Consider the following 23,206-nt stretch of genomic DNA (forward strand, 5'->3'; position numbering starts at 1 on the left):
CAGCAAGTTACATTGGAGCGGGAAAGGTGGGTGCACATGGGAAGGCTGCTTCCCTTGTGCATCAGTTGTGCAAGAGGGTGTGAGAGCAGTCTTGTATGTTCAGCGGTGCAGCATGTATGTGTGTGCAAGAGGGGGGAGTGCAGCACTTCCATTTCATCCTGCATCTGCATGTGATGCTTTCCTTTTGCACGCTGAGAGGGTGCTTGTGCAAGGGGATGCACACTCACGAGTAGTGTGCAAGGATGTGCATGGAGGTGTGCACAGAAAGAGCGCGGTGCCTTCATGTGGGTCTGCATCCTCTGATGGGGAGGGTGCGTTGTGCCAGGCAGTGCATGTGTGCATGGCTTCATGTGTGTGTGGCACACGTTGAGTGTGTATGTACATGCAGGGGGCTGCGAGAGTGCTGCCTTCACCCTGGTCTGCATCTCAGGGGAGATGCAGGGGTGAGACTTCCATTGTGCCCCCTGCCCATGCACGCAGGGACTGTGCCGTGCACGGTGGTACAGGTCTGTGTGTGCACAGCTCCGTGTTCACGGCGCTTCCACGGGTGTGCTCCTCCGTGTGCATTTGCACGGGGAAGAGGGGTAATGGTGTGTGCGGTGCCTCCCTCCAGCTCCAGCATCCGCGGGGATGTGTGTGTGTGGGGGGGGTGGAGAGCTGCGTGTCCGCATGGGTGTGCTCCCGTGGTGGGGTACAAGGGCTCGCCGGTACCGGCGGGGCCACGCGTGGGTCTGTGTGTGCGTGTGTCGGTGTGTGCGGGTGCGTGGGGCGGGTGCGCGCAGCGCGGCGGGGCCGGGAGCGCGTCCGCGGCGCTGTGCCGGGGGGTGCGGGCTGAGCTCATCGCTGGCTCCCCGGCGCTCCTTACCAGTGGCTTCTGCGGTCACATGGGTTATGTGCTGGAGTTTAAAAGAGCTTATAGCCCCCGAGCCGGTGCAGAAGCAGCCGGTGGTTGCATGGGGTAAAGAGCCGGGAGCGGCGGCAAGGACGGCGCCGTGAGTACCGGGCGGACGGGGACGGAGGGCGGTGCGGGGTGTCCCCCACCCTAACCCCCATACCACCCGCTGGACGGGAGAAGCGGCGGTCAGCGGAGGCGAGCCCCGGTGCCCGCCGCCAGAGCACTGCTGCCTTTCTGGGAAGCGAAAAAGGGGAGTGGGAACGTTCCTGCTTCCCCCGTTCCGCGCCCGCTGTTCCGTCCCTCCCGCCCCGCAGCCGCGCACCTTTCCCCACGCATGTCCGCGTCCGTGTCCCGTTCCCCCCCCCCCCCCCCCCCCCCCCCCCCCGCGCCGTCGGGGCAGGGACGAACCCTGTGAGGAAACAATTTGGGCAACTTACTTTTCCTGCTCCTCCGTGCGTGTGTGTCCGCCCCGCGCCCCGGCCCGCCGGGCGTTCCCGCCGGGAGAGGGATGGGGGGACGCGGAGTCGGGGCGCTCCGGACACCCCAAGCACGGTGGGACCCCTGTTCCCCGGAGGGGACGGCATCGCAGCCGCTGCGGGAGGCGTCAGGTTGAATTGTGGGAAGGGATGAGCCCTCCTGCGTGCTGCATTGCATGAGCAGGGCTGGAGCTGAGGTTGCGGGGTGGCTCTTTTGTAAAACGGAGCCCGTGGATTTCCTGGGCGGGAGAGCGATTTTTTTCCCTTCGTCCCACCAAAGGCGCAAACTGCCCTTTCCTCTGCTGCGGCAGTGCTTTAATTTTGAATTATTACTATTTTCTTTTGAGGGGGTGGTGTGATTTTATAAGAAAAGCATCTGCATGGCGCTTCTGTGGAACTGCTCTCCCTGGGCTAGGCAGTTCATCCCGAGCGTGAGTACGAGAGCTGCCTTCCAGAATTGCATAATACACACCGATGCCTTTGCTGCACAAACTCCCTGACATTTCCAGATCCCGGTGACTTTCCCCACTGCAATCCTAAAACCGGGTTGGGACTCCAACCAGTGCAGGAGCTAATCTGCGCTGCCTTCACTGGGGACAGAACCTGGTCTGCATGTTTCGAAGTCCCTGGCTCCCCTGGCAGCTGTTTCTTAGTCAGCTAAACTTTTTGGGTATAAAGATCAGCACTTCTTCACTCTCTTAGAAAGCCCCTTTCTTCCCCACCCTATGCTTACAGGCAGATGTGGAGGGTCTGTACAGAGGGCAGGTTGCAGAAAGAGGTTTGCCTACAAAGCCGTTTGATTTCTCTTTCACGTCTCTTTGTGTTTTAATTTGCGGGATAGTCCAGGAGGTCCTTTCCTCAGATTGCTTTTTGGTCAGGAACTTGCTGACTTCTGCTATGATTCCGCTCATTTAACTCTGACCATGCCCGCATGTTGTTTATCCCGGTGAGGGACAGGACTTGCATGCGCCGCTGCTGGTCCTGCCGTGGTGTGTGCAGGCAGTGAGGCTGCAGGGACACTGGATGCTTCCTGCAAAATGTGCAAATATGTGGGAGAAGCCTTTCCTGCTCCTTGTCCTGTCCCTCTGTGAGGACTTAGGGCTTTGCTGTGATGGCTGGAAATGTGCAAGGGATGCTTGTGTCCAACCAATCATCTCACTGGGACCAGGTACAAGGACCAGAGCTCTCTGGGGCTTACTGGGGAGGGCAGAGTTTTCAAAGCCAGGCTGTGCTTTGGAAATGAGAGCCTCATGCCTGGAAGACTTCTTTGGAACATCCCTTTAAGATAACTTCATCAGAGCCTATTGTCAGAGAAGGCCAAGGCAGGATCTGACAATTGTGTGTTATCTTTGGTCTGATTTACCCTGAGAGGACCTGATCCTACCAAGGAGGTCTGTCCCCATCCTTATGGGAGGTGCTCAGCACCTCTTGGACTTGGGGAAAAAAGAATCCCTGGTACCTTTTGGAGCCAGAAAGCTTGTGATGCACATACACGTACAAATAACTGTGGGGCCAAAGCTCAGCTTTTGGAGATGCGGCTCACTTTCCAAAGCCGGCAGCAGGAGTTTTGTGGGTGCAAACCCCAGCTCCTGGCCACTCTCAATTAATTCCCCCTCAAGCTGGAGGAATGCATCCTGCTTCAGCTCAGGCTGGGGCTGCTTGTGCGCCTGGGGAGTCTGTCTCTCAGCTCTGTCGTTTATTATTGCTGCCGCTGCCATTACGCCTGACAAATGGGAGTTGCTGAGTAATGTGCTGTTTGTGTGTAAATATCTGAGTGCTCGCAGCTGAGCTCACTCCTGCGACTTCGCAGGAAGCCATCTCAGCACCTTTCCTTCGTGAAGACCTGGGAATGCAAAGGCGTCCTTCTGCGGGGACCTTCCCACTGCTCCGGACAGCTTCAGCCTTCACTCTCTGCTGCTTTCTGGCAAGGGTGAAGCCTCCATCCTCTCTGGTTAACGTGGAGGCCCTGCTGCTCTCCTGAGTGTGAGTCTGGGGTGGGAAAGGGTTCTGTGTGAGTGTGTGTGTGTGTGTGTCACCTTAGGCAGTAAGGCACGGTTGCTCCCCAGGGTTCTTGTCCTAGGCAGAAAGAGTTTTTGGGACTTTGTGTGCGTTGATAGAAATGGTCATGCACAACTGGGAGAAGAGTTTTATTTTGGGTTGGTTCAGTTGTTTGGGATTTTTTTTCCTAGCTACTCAGCCTCGAGTTTCTCTTAATTTCATCCCATTTCTGCTGAAGATGCTAAATTATTCCTTCCTGTACCATTTTCATCCCATTTGCAGATTAGCATCCGACTGCTTCTGTCAGTGCTTGCTCAGCCCAGCTAGACTGATCGCAGCTCTTTTAATCTCTCCCCTTGTAAATCAATCCCTTCTGCCTCCTGATCATTTTTGTCGCTCGTTTTTCTGAAATCCCTCCAATTTGTCCATTTTGTGTCGGTGACGTATGCCTGGCCCTAAACATGATGTATACCAGGCATGGCAGTGTGAGGGAAGGACACCTCCTCCCCTCCCACCCCGCTGGGGCTTGTGATGCTTTGTCAGCACTGAACTGAGTTACTTCCCCATTATTCTAAGCTATAGTCCCTGCTCGGTGTTGCAGAAGAAAGCAGCATACCCAGGTCAGTGCCCTGGGGAGAATTCCTCCAAATTTTGGCAATGAGTTGCCGAGGTTGCTTGCGTGCTGCTAGCATACGCTGGAAGGGAACAGAGCTCTGGGTGCTGTCTGTGGCTCCCAGTGTGTGCATCTGCCCACAAGAGCTAATAGTTGAACGAGGAGGGACGACAAAGATAAGAGAGGGCAAGCTGCATCATGGCCGCTGGACAGGTGGGGAAACTGAGGCAGATGCACAGGGTCAGTGCACATTTCCCATGCTCTGTCCAACACCCTCCTCTTGTTCAGGTGCTCCATGTGCACGGTCCAGTGTCAGTTGCACCCATTAGTATTGCAGTCAGCATGGCTGATTTTCTGGGAGATACTGGATCTTATTGCTTGGTCAGAGTAGCTGGGCAGGCAACGATGCTGCGTTTTGTGCACTGCTTCTCATGCTAATGGTCAGAGCTCATGCCACAGGTGCTCTCACAGGGAATTTGCTGACTTAGTGCAAAAGCAGTGTCATGCATTCATACACTTTGAAGTTTTGCCATCCCAAACCCTAAGCTCCCAGCACCAAGCCTTCCCACTCCCTGGAAGGGCACGGCCCTTCCAGGGACCATCTATTTTTAGGAGGAGCTGTATTCTGGACAGTGTCCACTGCAGATGCTCTCTGCCTCCTCCTCTTGGTCCCTCGCCAGGGACACCGCTCTGGCTATCTTCTGGTGGGGCAGATCTCGCTGAGGCTCTGCCGGAGTGTAACAGAGGCGACACTGTGCCGGGCATGGGGACACCTGGGGGGCTATTGTTGCTTTGGGGGTGGTCGGGAGGGCCAGCAAGCTCATGCTGCCTTTCACCTGAGCTGTGGGAAATGGCAGGTAACTGCTCTCCAGACACTAGCAGGACACGATGCTGGCTTTACTGTCGTTAAGTCCGGGCACTGGCTGGGCCGTGTGGTACCCGGTGCCGGTGCCGGTCCGTTCGCCTGGATGACACTAGGGGGCATGAGATCTGCTGGAATCCCTTTGTCTGGGATGGAGGAGGAGGATTCAAAGCTGCTCTTGACCCTTCCAGCCCGCACATCGTCCCCCTGCACGCTTTGAGTGTTAAACCCCGAGGGGTGCCCCGCGTAACTCGTCCTGCAGCCAGGGCAGGACGCGGCTCTCCGGATGCTGCTCCGCAGGAGCCGCCGGCCGTGGGAGCAGCCGGAGTAAGGATGGGAGCGATCAGCCGGAAACATCTCTGAAGCGGGGAGGAGATGGATGCAGCCAGACTGCCAGGGAGTCTCCGGGGAATTTGGGAAATCCAGGAAAACACCTAGCTTGGTTTTAATGCCTCTCTGGAGGCATTGTCCAGAGAAGGGATTAAGTTAGATTCAGGGCTGGCTTTCAAGATGCAGTGTGTTATGGTTTCATTTTCTGCTGGATGTTAAGTTCACATGTGATGTCTCCTCAGGGTCGTGTTTTCCCAAAGCAGCAAAAACTTTACAGAGTCTCATTTAATGAATGGTTCTGATAGATCTGAAACCTGGTGGGGGGGTGTGTAAATACCTATATCGTACATATGAGTCCATGTATATATCTGAGTAGGGTGCAAAAAAATATGTTTTTTAGGGTATGTTTATGCATTTCTGCATACATTCAGCGGTAATATTGTATTCTGTCCTTAAAATCTGTTATTCCAGATGTGAACGTGTGTATGTATATTAAAATACTCTATACTGCAGTCTTTATCTCTTCTTAGAGCAAACCTCATGAAAAGCAAATAAAGAGACATTGTTCTCATAGCAGGCTTGGAAGGACTCGATATTTATATTCTATGAATTTTGATAGTTTCTGTTCCGCGTGTTTGCAGTTATGATAGTAGGGTATTTTTTGCCTATCTATTTAAAATTTTGTGCTAGTGAGAGACTGAAAACATTCGGATCGTTTCAGTTTATTCATTGCTTAATGAAAACAGAGATCAAGCTTCTGGGTTGAAATGTTGAGGCGTGATAGCATTCTGGCATATTAATTTCTAAATGGTTAGGGTTTTTTTTTAGTGCCTTCTGTTGCCAGATATCAGGCTCCTCTGCTGAAGTACCACTTTCCTCACAAGCCCCCAGGCAATGTTTTTAGTAGGACGCTAATGCACTGCAAATACTCCTGTTCTCCTAGAAAATGCTTTGCTGACTGTTGTCGAAAGTAGCACTAGGATGGCTAGAAATGAGAGATCAGAGGAGGATGATGCCGCTGTGTCAGTGCGTTTGCTTTGTACCTCTGATGGGGAGGTTGTTTCGAGCCAAGCGGGTGAGTGCCTGTGTGAATGGATGGAAGGGCTTTTCCCCAGCTGGTTTCTGAGCCAGGGCTGAGGACCAGGGGTTTATTTGTTTTGAAAAGCCTCGTGAAGTGGAAGGAGGTCCGGGAAGAAGTGTTGAGTCTACTTTTAAGTCAATTAAGGATCATATCGAAGGCGTGACATGGTTTAAAGTGGAAAGGGTGATTTGTCTGAAGGTGTTACCTAATTAGAGGGTATAGTCAGGGCTCTAATTGGCCGTGACACCCTAAAGATGTCATCGAAGCCCTCTTGAGGCACCGCTGATCCGGTGATGTGGCTGTAAGCTGTCTGGGCAGCGTGGCTGCAGCTCTCTGTCTCAGAGGCTGTCTGGATGCCGGGGCTGGAAGAGGCTGCCTTCCTTTAGGTGACTTGCGATGCCCTCTGGGGATGCTGCCATCAGTGAGTGATGTTCATAAAGTTGCAGAATGAAAGGAAAGCTGCAGCAGTTAGAAGAATTAATACTGGTGCCCATTATGTGGTAAATCTCCTCTCTCTTCTCCCCAGGAGGACCACTTTCTGCTGCTCCCCACTCCAGGGAGGCTAGAAGAGGAACTCTGGAAGGGTTTGCAATAAATGATGCTGTACTGCAATCGCAGCTGTGTTTGCAGCAGCTAGTAGAGGGATTGTGACCGCTGTCTTAGATTTGCCTTAGAGAGGGGACACGATGGGATCAACTGAAATCTGGCTTGCACAGACATGGTTGCATTTAAATACTATGCAACATGCTTTGTGAGAGAGGAACTGGTGGGGGAAGCAGCACAAGAAATGGATGGGAGGGAAAGGCTGCTGGAGAGGCTTTGATCTGATACTGGAAGTGACTGGACCTTGCTGGCCCTGGTGGTGGGTGCTTGGGTTCCCTCTGAGAGGAGGGACAAGGGGCTTTTCTCACTCCATGCTTTTTATCCATTGGATCAATTGGTATTTCCTGGCCAGTTCACTCTGCCCTGTGAGGAGAGGACAGTATATGTTGCCCATTCCCACCAGTGGTGCTAAGAGCCAGTAGGAGCCAGGTGGAGCCAGGGAGTTGGCTGGCGGATGAGCATGGAGAGCAGGGCCCACTGTCATTACCAGCATCACTCACTGATGATGGGAATGACAACTATACATCTAAAGCATCCTCTCCTCCATGAGGGGTGAAGTCTCCAACACTGTCAGAGCAACCTGAATGATCAGGAGGGTTTGAATCCAGCCCCTCAGCACACAAATATCCCCTGAAGGCAATGCTCAGCCCTGGGAATAACATTGGATGGCTCAGATCTCCTTGGGAGGAGCAAGGTAGTTTCGATTCAAAGAGGAGATCCTCGGGGCAAGGCAGGGCCAGCTGCAGAGAGACTAGTGGATAGCTTTGCATTTGTAGGCAGTGTCACAAACTCCCCCAAAGCAAGCACACAGCTAGGCACATCCCTCTGCTAGCAGTTATCAAGGGATGCCGCCTGCTTGTAATTATGCGGGTGTTAAGCCAGTGAATGCATTCTGTTCACAAAGTTGCAGCCTAGTATCTTCATACTTCTCGTGGTCTCTGGTGGCTTTCTCAGTCTCTGGAGCACGGGTGAGAATAACTTGGAAACTTACAGAGCCCTGCCATTGCCACGTGGGGCTGAGCCACCCAGCTATGCCTGCTCCATGCTATTGCCATGGCTTCCCAGTGCTGCAGGGGAGACACTGCATTTTGGGGTGCCATGTTACAGATGGTGGATGGGGAGGTACAGGAGGCAGCTGGGGTTTGACCACACTACCTTTGCTGCAGAAATAGCTTCTTCCAAAGTGACCACCAAGGCTGTGTGCTTTATAAATGCCCAGCAGCACAAGATCCCTGCCCAAATCCCATGCAGGCACGGCAGCTATTGCATGCTGTATGGGATAATCTGTGAGAAGCATAAACCTCCCTTTGCTGGAGCTCTTCAAGCTGATCAATGCAGAAGGAGGGATCTGGTGCCGTTGCTGCTTGCCTGTCTGAGCTGGGGTTCCTGGGGACAAGCACAAGCATTCACTTGTGAAATTAAACAGTATTACATGTTATAAAACAACTTTGCTCCTATTTGGATTATAGGTACACTTTCTGCACCGTGGTCCTTTTGTCCATGGCCTAAAAAATGTTGGTGATAACGAGGACACATCCTCTCCTGTGGATAGAGCATGGCTCTCAGATATAAAGAGAAGGCAGCCTGTGCCAAACTTTGCCAACATGTAATTTATCCTCCTCTGTGCATCAGAACTAAGGGTTTGAAAAATAAATACATTAAAAGAAGGAGAGCGAACAAAAGGCTACTGCTGCTCTGAAATTCAATCAAAAAAGTCTCTGTCCAGTCCTCTGGGCTTCTCACTTAGAAAAGAGCTCTAGAAATAACACTGTTAAGGCAAAGGTGCACCCACAAATAACTGCAGGTTTGGGGAGGGGGGGCAGTTTTGTTCCAGAGGCACCTGGACAAAGTGTACTTGGAGTGGTTTTGCTCCCAAAAGGGTGGATTATTCTCACTGCATAAATACGAGACCCTTCCAAGCTGCCTGGGATTGCTCAGCTTTGATATCCTTGCCTCGCCTGTTGTCTGTCCCCGGCACGCTATACGTTTGATTTGGGAACCAGGCTGGAAAAGGTGGGGGGGGGGGGGGAAGTCGCACCAAACAGCGGCCACTGCTCTTCACAGCTCTCCCGCGCTGTGGATAGGAGCGGTTTCCTCTCGCCCCAGACCCTGGACATGTGTGGGGCGGCTGGTTCCCCACATGTGTTGTACAGACATGTTTCCGTGCCGGCTCGTTGTGACTGCCCACCTATTTGCAGCTGGGGGAGCTGAAGCTGCTCTTTCTTGTGATTCATATAAAAAGAGTCTCTCTCACTGGATGGAGTCGTCTCTGCTTTTATTGACCTGGTTCCGGGAACGACAAAGGCTTTTCCGTCTCCTGGATGCGTGATTTCTGCAAGGGCTCTGGAGCAGGGGCCAGCTCTTGCTGCTGGTGTGTTTCCAGCCCTCCTAACATGATTAGTTTGACAGGCCCATTGGGTATGTTGGCAAGTCTCGTTTTTGTTTTGTGCATGAAAGTAAGTACTGTGACGGGGCACAGAGCACTGGGTAGTGCTAAAATCTGTGCAGGAGGCAGCAGAGTGGCTGGATAGTATTTTTGGCTGTGCCATGGATCTGCTATGCCACCTAGCAGAAACCCCTTGCTCTTTTTGATGAGGCATTTCTGTCATGTCCCAGCTATCAGAACAGACTGGGTGCTCCCCTTTTTTTGGCTGCAGTTTTGAGTTATTTTGCTAGCAAAAAGTGCAGTCTGAGCTCTGTGAAACCAGATTGTGGCAGGACATCGTTAGCATGTACTTGGGGACTCCCAGTAGGGATTTCCTGGGCATTATCCATCCTTCAGATGCCCAGCAAGCTGCCATCAGCCATTTCCCATCCACACATCCTGCTTGCTGGGCTCCGATTTGGTGCTTGTTGACTTCTCAGAGCAATGCTAGGGGAAGGGTTGGACTCAATGATCTTAAAGCTCTCTTTCAACCTACTTGTTTTATGATTGCTTGTTTCTATGATTCTATGAAAGCTGAAACATACCAAGTTCTTTTGGCTTGTTTAGATGGGACAAGGACTGGGAGTGCTCCATATCCCCACTCTGCACAGTGCTTTTTGAAGTATAGACACATCTGCTGCATCCCAACCCTCTTTGTTTTTGATCAGAGACATCAAGTTCACCCTAGCTTGCTCCTCTGCAAAGCAAGGATGAAGAGAAAATTCTTCAACAGCCATGGTGGGTCCTTGACTTCAAAGGCATGTGGTATTTGTGTTTCCTAGTTTTGGCACGTATTCACCTGCAGTCAGGCCAGCAATGCTGGGTTTTTTCCAAGTAGGGCTGCCTTATACATAGAGGAGAGCCAGTTGTGCACTGATGGGCTTGTTGTCTCCCCAGAGCTGGTAGAGGGAGGAAGAAGACTATGTGAGTTGCCCAGGTCACAGATGTCAACGGCAAAGGAAATGGGTTGATGACTTTGACATTCCCTCTTAAAGCAAGGAATTGGGATTGTCTGACCAGACTTTGAGTCTAGAACCTAAACAAGAGGTTTCGCTTACTGCACATCTGCATTTAGGCTGGAAGGGTTCCCCAAGGCTGCTTGCTGTAGTAGGTCACCAAGGTCAGCCTTTAACCTTGCCACCACATGGGGTTGCAGGGAAGCATCATTGCCTGCGAAGAGGGGAAACTGCAGCCTGGGGTGGTTTGGGATTTCCTTGAGGTCCCAAAGCAGAGCTGGTGGCAGAAAAACGGATTTCTTGAGTTGCTCACAGCTCATGCCAGCTGTGGGACACATTAGTAAATACTCTGCATAGACCAAAGCAGGGCATTCAGTACTCTGCACAGCACTGTGTGCTTATCTGTCTCTGTCTTTAGTTCTTCTCGCTGCCAAACCCTGAGATGACATTTAAAGGCTTTACATTTTTTCTCTCTTGCCAGTTCCAGATCAAATTTGCTGAGTTGTCAAGCTGAAGATGCTTTTCTCCTAAGTGCTGGCCCTGCAGCAGCTCACCCTGCTTCATCCCTGCCTTGGAGGAGTCCAGCTGTGTTCCTCCTGCCTCTGCTGTCACTGGCAGTAACACGAGGGGGCTGGAGCAACAGCCCTGCTAGTGAATATGTGAAGACAAACAGATCTCACTTTTCCCTGTTGCTCAGGCCATGCTGGAATCAGCTGGCAAAGGGTGTTCAAAAGCAGCAGACAGAGCCATGGCTTGTACTGGAAAAGAGGTGCTCGGATGGACAGGGTAATGGTAGGGACTTGCATGCAATCGCTTCCTCCTCCTCAGGCTTCCATCTGACCTAGGTCTTAGTGGTGAGCAGTGCATGCAATGAGCTGGTGGGTTCTCAGCAGAGTCACAGCAGGCTGGGTGCCTGCCTTAAGACAACCAGGATGAGTGACACTAATCAGCAGCTTTCCTGCTGGATTTCAGCAAGGAAGGCGAGCACTTGTCTGTATGCGGTGAGTAAATTGCTCTCAAATCCCTGGAGGCTGTCACTAACGCTTTGCCATGCACTGCTGGCACCAGAGGATGCCTCTATTGCTGCTGACTGCCTTGGGGACAAGCACAGACGCATGTCTCCAGCTGTAAGTGAGCTTGTGGAGAAAAGAAACCTCACCAGAACACGCGTTTGCAAGCTCTGGTGTGTCGTAGTCCCTCGCAGGCAGTCACAACCTTCTCCCAGCATGTGAGCTGGGCTCAGAGCCTGTTTCCTGGCATGAGAAGAGGGTGGTACCACTTCTGCTCTGGAGCAGCTCATGCAGAGAGCCAGGAATGGCCTCAGGCACTGGAGCTGCAGCCATCTCTTGGTCCCACCACCAACAGACAGCTCCAGCTTTAGTCCTCAGAGCATTTTTGAGGGCTTTGTGTAGTATGGGTTTAAATCCATCCCTTCCTCTTGTACAGACATCCTCCTTGACCAGGCCTGGTGATAGACCTAATCCTGAGACAGCTGTAACTTTCTGGCTTTTGCCAGGCTCTCACTTCTGACTTTGCATCCACCAGACCCTGCACGGTGTCTGCTGGGAGCTGTCTCAGCTGTCCCTGCACAGCATTTTCCAGTTCAGAGCATACCACATAACTCCGTAGGGTGATGCCAGTTCAACCTGGCCAGTGGCCCTCTTGCAGCCCTGGCACCCATCACCATGCCTGTGGAGGACACCAAGCAGCTGCTAGATGGCAGAGACATGAGCTGACCTGCATCTTGGCTTTTAAGTGCAGAGGATGGAGCACGGCTGTGACACGAGCAATTACAACGTTGGCTTCAATGACCAGAAGCCTGAGGTTGCTCCTGTCACCCAGGCTAGGAGTTGGAGGAATTTAATTACCATTCTAACTTCTTCCAGAAGTAGCTGGGGTGCCTCAGCAACAGACAGCTTTCTGAAACTGAAAAGAGGGGAGGAAAACAAAGGACTGGTTAACCCTTTCAGCCATACTGTGTCCAGATGGTGTGACCAGACTCCCTAGGACTTAAGCTCATCTCTCTGAAGACACCTGTGGGCACAGCCATGTCCACAGAGCAGCAGGGCATCACCTCTTCTGCAGGGGTAGGATCTGCCAGAGGTAGAGCCCCTGCCTTGGCAGTGCTCGGTTTCAAAGCCCTGCCTGCTCACTGTCCCTCCACAGTTGCTGCTGTGGACATTAATTTTTACCAGATTTCAGCTTCCCTTTGAATATCCCTGCTACGGATCATTTTCCTTGCATGTGTTAGCTGGTATTTTCCCAAAGCTGAATCTTGTGCTATTTCCTGCCTGTCTTTCTATTATTCCTCTTCCTCCCTCTTCTATTACGTTGAAACCTACCTTGGTCTTTGTTTCTGCTCACTTTAGAAGAGGCTGCTTGTCCCTTTTGTTCTAGAAAGTTGTAAGAGGGAAGAAATCAGCCATTTAAAAGATGAGAAATCCTGCCTGCCTGTGTTTTGCTTAGCACCTCCCCAGCTAGAGAAAAGCCACTGAAATCCCATGGTAGTCAGGGTGAGAGGGTAAATCAGGTGTTTTGGGGGCAGGAAGAGGAAAGGAAGGGCTGTGGAGCAGGACCAGACTGCTGTGGCTGTGGCTGAGGCTGGCAGTGGTTTACAAGGTCTGCAAGGTGAAGCTCCCTACTGCAGCAGTGATTGATGGTAAACTTGAGCACCTGTACAGGGGGGGTCTGAAGGACCAAGAGACAATGGGTGTTTCAGGGTAAGGCCAGGCTGGATAAGAGCAGTATCTTCTCTGTGGTGTTGTACCTGGGGTTTCATGTAGGGGAGGGGGAACATAGAAATAGCTTGTCCTTTAGAAGTCTGTCTCCACAGTTCTCGGTAGCTTCCCAAGTGGAAACCTATTTTAGGATTGAAGTGACCCCTATGCAATCTATTCCTGATGCTGTGTGTGCTGCTCAAGCACAAGTGTGTGATAACTTTCTTTTGTGGCTCCTTGTGGAGGTCCTGCCTCCTGAATTGCTTGTTGTGGTTTTTATCTCTTCCAGCTGCTGCGTTTGTCTCCCCTGAAGGAGAGGGGGATTGCAGTAAGTAGGACAGGATTGCTGCAGATCCCCTTGCCCCACAGTTGTGCCCTGAGCTGGAGACAGAGCACCCCCAATGTTGGGTCCTCTTGCTTTGCCCCAGTTCTCACACAGCTGGCTGTGCTCTGCCACCTCCAAAAGATATGGGCAGTCTGGTTTGCAGGACGAACCAGAAACAAGGGGTGAGTCAAGAAGATGTAGTGGAAAGGGTGGCTTTTCTCATCTGGACCAATGAGCCCCTTCTTGCACCCCTTTTTAGACCTTGCCTTCGTTGTTACGCTTCATCAAAGTAGCAGGACAATGCTGCTTTTCCCCAAAGCCCCATGCCAGGGGACCATCACCTCGTATTACAAGCTCAGGAGCCAGACAGCGTCTTAGAGACTAAATATATCTGCTACTGCAGCTCTTGGCTTCCACAAAATAAATCTTACAGAGGTAACTTTTTGCTGTGCAATTCTCAGGGCTGGCTCTGCTGTGGTTTCCACTGAGACAGCATTTGGCTAACACAGCCAAACATGAGTGGAGCAAGCCTGGAGCTGTACAGAAAGTGATTAAGATAAGGCAGGGTTATGATTTGCCTGTCTGATCCTGAAGCTTTGTGTATTATTTAGTGCGTGTAGCAGGAGGTCAGCAGCCTCCTGATAATTTTCATTAGATTAGTTGGGCAGGATAATAATCTGCTAAGAAAAAAAACAACTTGACTGCCTATTCAATAGTTGGGGTTCAACTGAAAGTAAATAGTCTTGTAATTATAAGGACATTGTCAAGGTCAAGAGGCTCAAAGATTCACTTTCTTTTTTCCTCTGGTGTGTTTACAGAGATCCTGCAATTCTTTGTGAGGATTCTTTTTTCCCTCCCTTAAATTCAAGCCTTCAGAGCTCTTAAAGGAAATTCAACACTTCCACAGCAGTGGACGTGAGTGGTGTTGCAATAACCAAGTGATGCTTGTGCTCTGCTGCAGTTGAGTGACCCCATGCTAATAAGCAGGGCACTCACTAGCGAGCTGGGAGTGCATGCTGTCAGCCCAAGCAGACCTAACAGGGGAAGAGATGCTCTTCCCTCCTCATCCCTGCTAACTGTGGGGTGGATCCAGCCCAGAAGACCAGTCTGTGCATTGCTCCTTGCTAATGGTATCCCCCCTTGGGAGTCGACAGCCCAGCACAACTGTCACCCTGTTGAAATGAGAATGTGCATTAGGTCCTGGGGTGACCTTGCTGCTGTGGTTCACTATTGCTTTCAGAGAGACCTGGAAGGAAAAGGTTGGGAGTGAAGCTGATTCCCTCATCGGTACCAACGGGCTTTCCTAAGGAAGGAAATTGGATATTAAAGCTGGGGTTGATTCTCATGCCCTGCTAAAATGTCTGACATATTCCACCCTAGAAGTGGCTGTGCTTGCTATTTACCTTCCTCAGTCACATGCGAAAATAAAGCCTGAAGGGATCTTTGTGATCTTATAATCTGGCCGGCTGCAAGACTGATGCTTGCTTGGGGAGATCTGAGCAGGGCTTGCAGATGCTCAGGGTAGGTTCAGAGCTGTTTCTGCCCAAAGTGATGGAGAGCTTGCTGTGTCCATGCTGGGTGCTGTGGCTCGTCAGCAGTATGTTGCCATGCCAGGTAACACTGCCCTGAACCAAGCAGTGGTCTGGAATACATGGAGGAAGCTCTCAGCTTGCTGTCCTGAGCCCAGCTTCAAGCCAGGAGAGTTGCTGATTGTGCAGGGAGACTTCAACCTCAGTAACCTCCATGGCAGAATAGGCAGAGTTTGTATGCTTGTGCCAGCTGTGCATGTCTCTGCCATGGAAAAAGTGAGCTGCTGATGTGGCCAGATGAGATAGTGCACTAAGCCTGTGCCTCTCTTTAGTTTTGTTTTTCCCCAGCCTGATTGCCCCTAAGTGGGGATTCTCATCAGTGGAGCTGGTGGAGCTTGTGCTCATCCAAGTCATCTCCACTAGGAATCTGCCGCTCTTGTTGCCTGTCACAGGCTTTGATGGATGCCCCAGGGAAAGTGAGGGCATGGCTTGGCCTGATGTGCCAAGTGACTGATGGTGTGGTCTGATGACTAATGCCATGCGTACGCAGCAGGCACATAGGTGCTCCCTTGCTCTTCCTCGGCAGGAGATGGGAAGAGAGGGCGCTGCCTTGACAGCTTGGTTTGAAAGCAAAATGACTCCAGGGTTTATTTCCCTCCCCCGCAGTCTCTCCCCTTCTTCTCCCCCCCCCCCTTTCCTTTTTTGCTTGACAGAAAAAGCATAACTTGTCTTTAATTGGTGTTTTGTGCCTGTCTCCTGCCAGAACTCAGCAGAGAGGGGGCTGGCTGGATCAAAACAGCTCGAAGTTGTGAAGCTGTTACACGTCTGGCCTGCCTGTTTAAAACGAAACCACACCAAGAAAAAATCAACTGTTATTTCTCCCCCCCACTCCCAGTTTCCTCTTGCACCATAAAAGCAAAGCTGTGGATGCTGTTGTAAGCCCTCCTCAGAACATCACATCGGAGGAGCCTGATTGACGCTGGGAGCATGCGGCTGAGCGCCTGCAAGACGGCACGGCATGCTCTTGACCTTCTGCTGAGCGCGGGGCTTGGAGCATCTAATTGGCATGTTCATGTAAGGCTTCACACTGTTTCATGATCTTACAAATAAGACCTGCCACTGCCTGGAACACAAAACAAATGCGTCGCAGATCAAGAGGGGAAGTGTTCCGTGCTCCTTGAGCAGTGCTGCAGCACCTGGCTGTGCTGCTCTCTGGGCAGTGATTCCTATGCAAGCAAGGCAAAAGTAGGGTCACCAAAGAGCTGTGAGTGAGGTCTCCTTGGTGTTTGGTAGGTGGTTTTATACCAGGGGGGAAAGGGCTGGAGCTGAGTCCTGGCTGGACTGATGCAAAGCCAGCCGCTTTACTATCCATGGTGAGCAGTGCTGTTACAATGACCATACGCCACTCTTGAGACAGGCCAGAACACGAAGCCTGGACTGTGAAAGACCAAAGCCCTGATGAGGTGCATGTGTTGTGAAAGACAGGGATGTTTATATTGTGGACAGGGCTGGGTATCCAAGTGAAGATGTACTTCAGGGAGGAAGAGCCCCGGGGCTTGTTTCTTACATTTTCTGTGGGGGCTTTGAACCCTCTTATGGAAGGGAAAAAAAAGCAAACAGCAGCTCCATTAGAGTAAAATCCAACTTGCCAAATCATCCTGTCAAAGACTGTCTGCACTCTTTACATAGGATTTTTCTTCCCTTTTTTGCTCCAGGCATCCTCCCTCAGGGATGGTTTCTCTTCCCCATCTAGGTCAGCCACCCAGACCTTTTCCCAGGTTGTTCTCTGCTCTGGCCTGGTCAAGGCATTGACACTTTGAATTGGTCTTACTTCTGAATTTGTAGACTCTGTTCTGCAGATCAGTATTTCAGACCCTTCCAGAGCTGTCTGTGTCAAACGGTGAGTGCTGGAGAAGCCGGCAACCACTCTTGTGAGCCACTTCTTTCCTATTCGTAGCTCCAGGTCTGCAGTCGCATGGCTCCCACCCAACCATGCTGACAGTTGTGGCTGCCCTCCTTGGGGACTTCTGAAGGAGAGCAGGGCAAGTTGCTCTAACCTGATAGTTTAAGGGATAATGCAGTGAGTCTTTTCTGCTTTTCCTCTTGACCCTTCTCCTAGCTGAGCTTTTGTTACTCTTCTCTTACTAGTGGAAAATAACTGGTATATACCTATTCTTAAGTTCCTGAGGAGTCTTAACCTTTTTTGTAGGCTGGAAATACATACCTTACTTCATAGGGCAGAAACTGAAGGCTGTAGTTATTCCAGTACTGCAATGTAGCCTCTGAGAAGCAGCCATTGTTTCCTTAGGACAGATTCTTTGTGGGTATCTCCTTGTTCTTGCTGCCAAATGCATGATGGACAGTGGCTCCTCTGCCCTTTGTCTGGATACAGGGATATAGGGAGACAGGAAAGTGGGGAGGAGCGATGCACTCCAGCAGAGGAGGTTTGGTTGGGAACTTTCTGCATTGCATCTTGCCCTGGGGACCAGTTTTCTGCTCTTTCAACCTGATGAAAGCTCAACCTGTTGAAAGGTCTTGTTGTTTGTGCATTTCCAGGTCGGGGGCAGAGGAAGGGATGGCCCCTTCCTGCATCCCTCTTCTCCCATCAGTGGAAACCAAACCTGGGGTGGGAGTCCCTCTGGCAGAGGTGAGCAGGGAACCCTAATTGCCCCTCTTCCCAAGGCTCCTATGTGTGTTAATGACCTGTAATGCGATGGGTTGCGTTAGCCTATTAAGCCCCAATGGGGTTCCTTGTCGACTTAAAAGTGTGAGGAATTTCACTCAACCATGTTAAAACATTTCCACCCTCTTTAATAGCTTCATGCATTGATTTAACCCTGTGGCAGCTGGGGTTGTTTGCTGTGGAAAGCCATCTGGCTCTTCCCAGCCTCCTGCCCTGCCTTCATGCAGCCACTTTGGCCAATGTTCCCCATTTCTGGGGAATCTTATTAGCAGAAGGGCTGCTTTAGCTCTTGCCTTTGCAGTCCTCCTGGTGGCTGGCTAGGCAGAGCTGATGTGGGAAGCAGTTTTCCTTCCATCAGGCTGCGCGTGGCCTCGCTTTGCTGCTTTTAATGAGTGCTTTTGCCCTGGCTTGTATCAGCCACAGCCCACCTGCGCTGCCAATTACACCGCGGATTTGGTGTGACCTGCGGAGCTGGGATCATGGTGTCCGAGGTTTAAGTGTTTCTGAGCCCCAAGGTGTGAAAAGTCTCACCAGTGCTGAAACGGAGAGGGGTTTCTGTGTTATGAAAGACCTAAGGACATGCTGGTATCAGGTGCTGGTGATCTCTGGGGAATTTAGAGAATCAAGGGCTTGCTAATTGCAGGCGCATTGCCAGCATGTTGGAGAAGAAATTCTCCTTAATCGCAGGCAGTGTGCCCTAATATTTGTTTTTTTCCTTCCTAATTGAATTAAATGTGTATTGTAACACCTCGGTGGCTGGGAACGGCTGCGTTCAAGGACCTGAAGTGTGTGCCTGCATGCAAGCACGCTGACAGGGCTCTCTGTGGGAGCGAGCGTGGCGGTTCTGCTGCATAAACATGCTGCATCTGTCACATTTGCCCTTACTGGAGAAGCTGGCACACAGGCCAGCGTGTGCCTTGCTCATGCTGACCCAGCCACTGTTCAAGATGAGCTTTCTACAGTGTGCATGTATCTGTGACTTCCTTCTGTCTAGTGGCTGATGCTCAAATTTGCTCCTGCCTCCTTATAAAAACTGTTGTTGTTATTGTCATGGTTTCATTCATTTGCAGGGAAGGCTCAAAGGGGAATATTGGCTGTACTGGTGCTAGGCCGTATCCTGTGGGGCCCCAGGATAAAGGCAGGGGTTGGGGTGTGGAAATACGGGTAGCTGGGTGATTGCAACACCAGTGAGCCCTGTCCTGGAGGCTGTGCTATTATCTCTGCACAAATGAGCATCTCCCGTGTGCAAATATGCTGTTATCTGAGGCATGCAGTTAAAGTTTCTGCTGGTTTGAGATGCTCTGAGCATCTGTGGGTTGAGAGAACATACAGCATCTTGAAGGCTGGTTGTGAGGCTGCTGTGGTCCTGCCTTGGTTCAGAGCAGGATGCACAGCCCATGGGAAAAGCCATCTCTGGATATATCTGAGATACCTTACAGCGATAACAACTTCTGTCAACTCTTATTTTGTTGAGGTATCTGATGCAGGGAGCAGCTTGTGTTATCACTAGCATGCAATGCTCAAAAGGCTGCACATAAAGGTACCTGGTGAATTCTGGGGCAGAAGCTACTCTGGCTCTTGCCCTGTGTGTGTGTCTGTCTCCTCAGTGTGTCATTCAGAAATGCTGTGCTCTGTAATTAATACCCCCACAATTAAATACAGGGGAAACAGCTCCTGATTTTCAAGGTGGGCAGGAGCACTGGAGATGAATGAGGTGTTTGCAGGCTCAGTCCTCAAAGGAAAGAGGGGGGGGGTTGAGTGGGAATTGAGTAACTGAAGACATGTGAAGATGCTGTTGATGAAACGAAGGCTAGCTTCTATTTCAAAGGCTTGGACCTTGTCTGGACACCCTGGCATAACTTGGCTTGGGTCTGTTCCTTCTTGGCAAGGATATTCTTGTAAATGGAAATGCTGGCCTGGGTGACCTTCTGTGTCTGGTTGTTGGAGGAAATGTGCTGAGCTGAAACAAGCTTTTCCAGAGCTGGGCTCTCAGGCTGGGGGTCTGTTGATCTCCCTGCTGAGATGCTGGGGCTGGCAGCTGGGCTGCGCTCCTTCTCAAGTGCCTGGGCTTGCTCCCAACCCCTGGCCCATCAAGCCACTTGTGATATGAGCTTGCTTCTGACTCTGAAGGTCAAATGGCTTGCAGCAGGGTGACAAAGGAGCCCTTGATCTGAAAGCGAGATTGTTCTTGTGCCTCGCCCTAGGAGGGGTCTCATGGGCTGGGATGCCTGCTGGCTGAAAGGAATGCTTAAAATGTTCTTTCTTTGCTCCTGTCAAAAGCTCTTGCAAATGCGAATCAAAATATCTGCCCCAGTGCTTTCCCCCTGCATGCTTCAGGCTGGCTTATTCCCTGAGAGTGGCTTGATCAGTACAGCCAAATGACCTGGGGTCCTGTCTCTGGCAGTGGACAGTAGTGGACATGCAAGGAAAAGCATAAGAATGGGGTGAGCACACACTGTGAGGCTCCAGCCTTTGACAGCCGATGACTCAAATGCCTTCAGCCAGAAGTAAAGAGGTTTTTGCTTAACTCATCTGCTGTGAATTTGTCCAAGTGCATAGATTCGAGTAAGTAAGTTTGATCTCCTGCAGCACCTTCTGACTGGGACGCCCGAGTCCTACTGCTCTTGTGAAGAGCTGGTGCTTTCTGAGTGAGGGACCTGCTGTTCTCTGGCTTTTTATGTCTCCTGCTGTGGGGGCTTGGGTGCTGTCAGGGCCCTCACACACCTCCAGTGCAAAGTCTGTGCTTGTGTACCTCCAGCTGTGCAGCAGCAAGATACCCCTAGCAAGTCTCTATGCTATGAGGAGTCTTGCATGATGCTGAGCACCCCATCCTCATGCTGCTTCCTTTCTCTGCCTGGTTATGCCTTGTTAAGTGTCTCCAGGCACACGTTTTATGCTGTGCCACAGACACCCAGTTACACACCTCCACTGCTGATGTGTGACAGCTGAGAGATCATCCTCATCCTCTTTCTGCATGGAGGCAGTGGCTGCAGTCGGGTGTATGTTGCTCCAGGGATCCCATTTGCAAGTGTTGGGCTGTTGTGCTGTAGTCATGAGGCACACCACAACAGTGTCTCACTGAGATTTTCCCTGGCTCTTTCTGTTCTTGGAGCTTTGTTCAATTATGTTTTGGCAATAAAGCAACTAAGGGCTCCCATACTGGGCAAATAAAATGTCAACATCTCAGCCTGAAAAATACCTCATAAATTTCTCCAAACAACTTTAAATTAAAAAAGAAAAGCTGCAAACTGACATCACCCATTCTGGTGAGCCCTTGGCTGTCCCCTTTTGATCAGGAGGAAAAGGGATTAGGGTGACTTTTATATTGCAAGAAGTTGTGCTGGGCCTGGAGGGAGGCTAGGATCACTAGATTGATCATCCAGTCTTGATCCACTGGTGATACTGTTAATTACTGTAGTCATGTGTTAATGTGACACCTAGACCAGGGGGACCTGTCATACCCTTCACTTCTTGCAAGCTCTCCTGATGGTGACGATCATTCCTTTCACATAAACTGTAATCTGAAGGCAGTGTGCAGGTCCCTGGGAGGCAACGAGTCTACTTAAGCACATCAAAAGCCTTCCCAGTTGGAATAGTGCAGCCCATATTGCATTTGTAGCATGATTTGCAGGCTTCCTGCTCTGCTTCTGGTACAAGCATGGCTTTCAACCATCTGCTTGCCCTTGAGCTGCAGGGCAGGTGTCTTGGTTGGAGCAGTGATGTGCAAGGATGCTTGCAGAGCAGGGATGGGCTGCCTCGTGGCCACAGGGTAAACACCAGCAGGAAAGATGCTGGGAGTTCCCAGCTGCATCATGTGTTCATTGTGCTTTGCTGGAGTGATTCTTAGACAGCTGGGAGCATTTTGGTCTTGCTTCCCAGCTGCAGCAAGCCTGTGCCACTGAGCTGCAAGCAGAAAACTTTGCAGCCTCTTGCTCCTTGTGTAGATTATGGCAGGCTTGCTTGGTGCTTGGGGTTAGAATAACCCTCACAGGGTCCAGCCTGCAGATGTGGTGGGTTGCAACCCTGGCAGCACCATGCCTAAATGCCCAATTAACCAACAGGTAAGTGGAAGTAGCTCTTTCTTCAGCAAAAATCCAAGTACCTGCTGGTTGTGCTCCCCTGGATAAGGCAGAGTCTGAGCTGACAGAGTGCAGCCAGTGGAAAGCATGTTTTCTGCATGCCGTTAACTCTCACATGTTGCTATTACAGCTGGCTGTAAATCATTTGGGGGATTCCTCTGTTTCCTCTAGGTAAGTGCAATACAAAATTTAACCTCCTTAAGATAAGGCCTGCATCTGCTACCTCCACCCTGCAACTGTGGGTCACTTAAAAATAACAGCACTCAGGTTGCCTTGAACTGGAGGATGCTGTTTGACCTTCAGGCTCTGACCAAGAGGTGCTCCACAGGCAGGTGAAGGAGAGGAGAATATTTATTTATCCTCTTGTTCCTTGCATCCCTGCCTTTGAAATGCTTTGAGCTATTTAGGGAGTAGATAGGAGTCTGGCAAGGATGAGAGGACAAGGGCAAACTGTCACTTGGTGCTGGTCCAGAGTACCCAAGGAGCTTGTGTAGATCTGCCCAGGCATTCTTGCTGATGGAGGATGAAGAGTGTGGGCTGTTGGCAGCTGATGACAGCCCCACTGTACCCCTCTCCCTGAATTTGCTGGCCCAAGTGCTCTTCCCTGGGGGACAGGCACCTGCCAAATGGCACTTTTGCTTTCCCTTCTGTTGTTCCCCACAGGGCTTTCAGATGCAAAACTGCCAGGTTTCACCAGCATCTTCCATCTCCTGGGAGGCAGACATGGGTAAGCCCACCCAGTGCTACCTGCAGTCCGCTTGGTCAGCCCTGGTGCATCTCCAGGGAGCTCATAAGCAATATTGGCAGGTTCCCTGTGCCCAGGAGCAAGAATATCGTGGCAGTGCAGGGAGCAGGGCATGGGAGGTCAGAAAGGGGACTGGGAGGTCATGGCTCAAATCCAGACAAGGCTGGTGTTACCCTGGGCTCTATCACCTTAATTGCAGGAGGATATTGCTGTTGTGTGGGCAGTGCAGCAGATGTTACTGTGATCCTTTTAACAGGACACTTTGGAGGTAGCTAAGAATTAGGTCTCTGGCCCCAGGTACAGCGCTTGGTGCCCTGTGGTGCCTGGGCTGAGGACACGCTGGCAAAAGGGTATCTTGTGGCAGAGCACAAAGCAGGTTTCTTTGAAATGCTGCAGAAGGAAAGAAATCTCCCCTCCTGTTTGTTTCCAAATCCTTATCTGGATTAATGGATGGATTAATCTGATTGTCAGCATGACAACACTGACTATCTGGATGATAACTTTATTGTCTTCAGCAATAATAAAAAAACAATTGCCTGTTTCTTTTTCAAAGCTGGTGGTTTCTCATCTGACATTTGGTTATGCAGAGTTTAGGCCAGCCGAATCTCAGGTGGAATGAGTTCCTGTTTTGGTGCTCAAATGCATAAGGACACCTTGATCTGCTGTTAAGGTGCATGCACATCACCCATATCCTTGCTGCATCAGGGAAGCAGTGGGAATTTTAAGGCCCCATTGGTTATAAGGTTTCTTTCTTTCCTAGTCTTGCTGTGGCCATGAAGATTGAGCCTTCAGGACAACATTCTTTGTCTTCTGAGGACCATTTTTCCTCTTTTGACAAACATCTATTGACTGTGTTTTGAAGTGTTGCAACATTTCTCTGCTTACAGAG

At 50.9% G+C, this 23,206-nt stretch overlaps 1 protein-coding gene across 2 annotated transcripts in view; it reads left to right on the forward strand.

The window, feature by feature from the left end:
• The first annotated feature begins 775 nt into the window (after nucleotides 1-775).
• Nucleotides 776-23,206, forward strand: part of CNTFR (ciliary neurotrophic factor receptor) — a 205,948-nt gene continuing 183,517 nt past the window's right edge. Inside the window, exon 1 of one of the 2 annotated variants that reach the window (XM_062620385.1) lies at nucleotides 776-992. The gene's annotated coding sequence lies outside the window, so the exon portion shown is untranslated. Of the gene's footprint in view, nucleotides 993-3,181; nucleotides 3,355-23,206 lie in introns of those variants that run through there. The other variant, XM_062620386.1, reaches the window with a different exon arrangement.

Source organism: Pezoporus occidentalis, unplaced genomic scaffold, assembly GCF_034315485.1.
Source record: "Pezoporus occidentalis ecotype Australia unplaced genomic scaffold, CSIRO_AGI_Poc_V1 ctg220, whole genome shotgun sequence".
In the NCBI taxonomy this organism is placed as follows: Eukaryota; Metazoa; Chordata; class Aves; order Psittaciformes; family Psittacidae; genus Pezoporus; species Pezoporus occidentalis.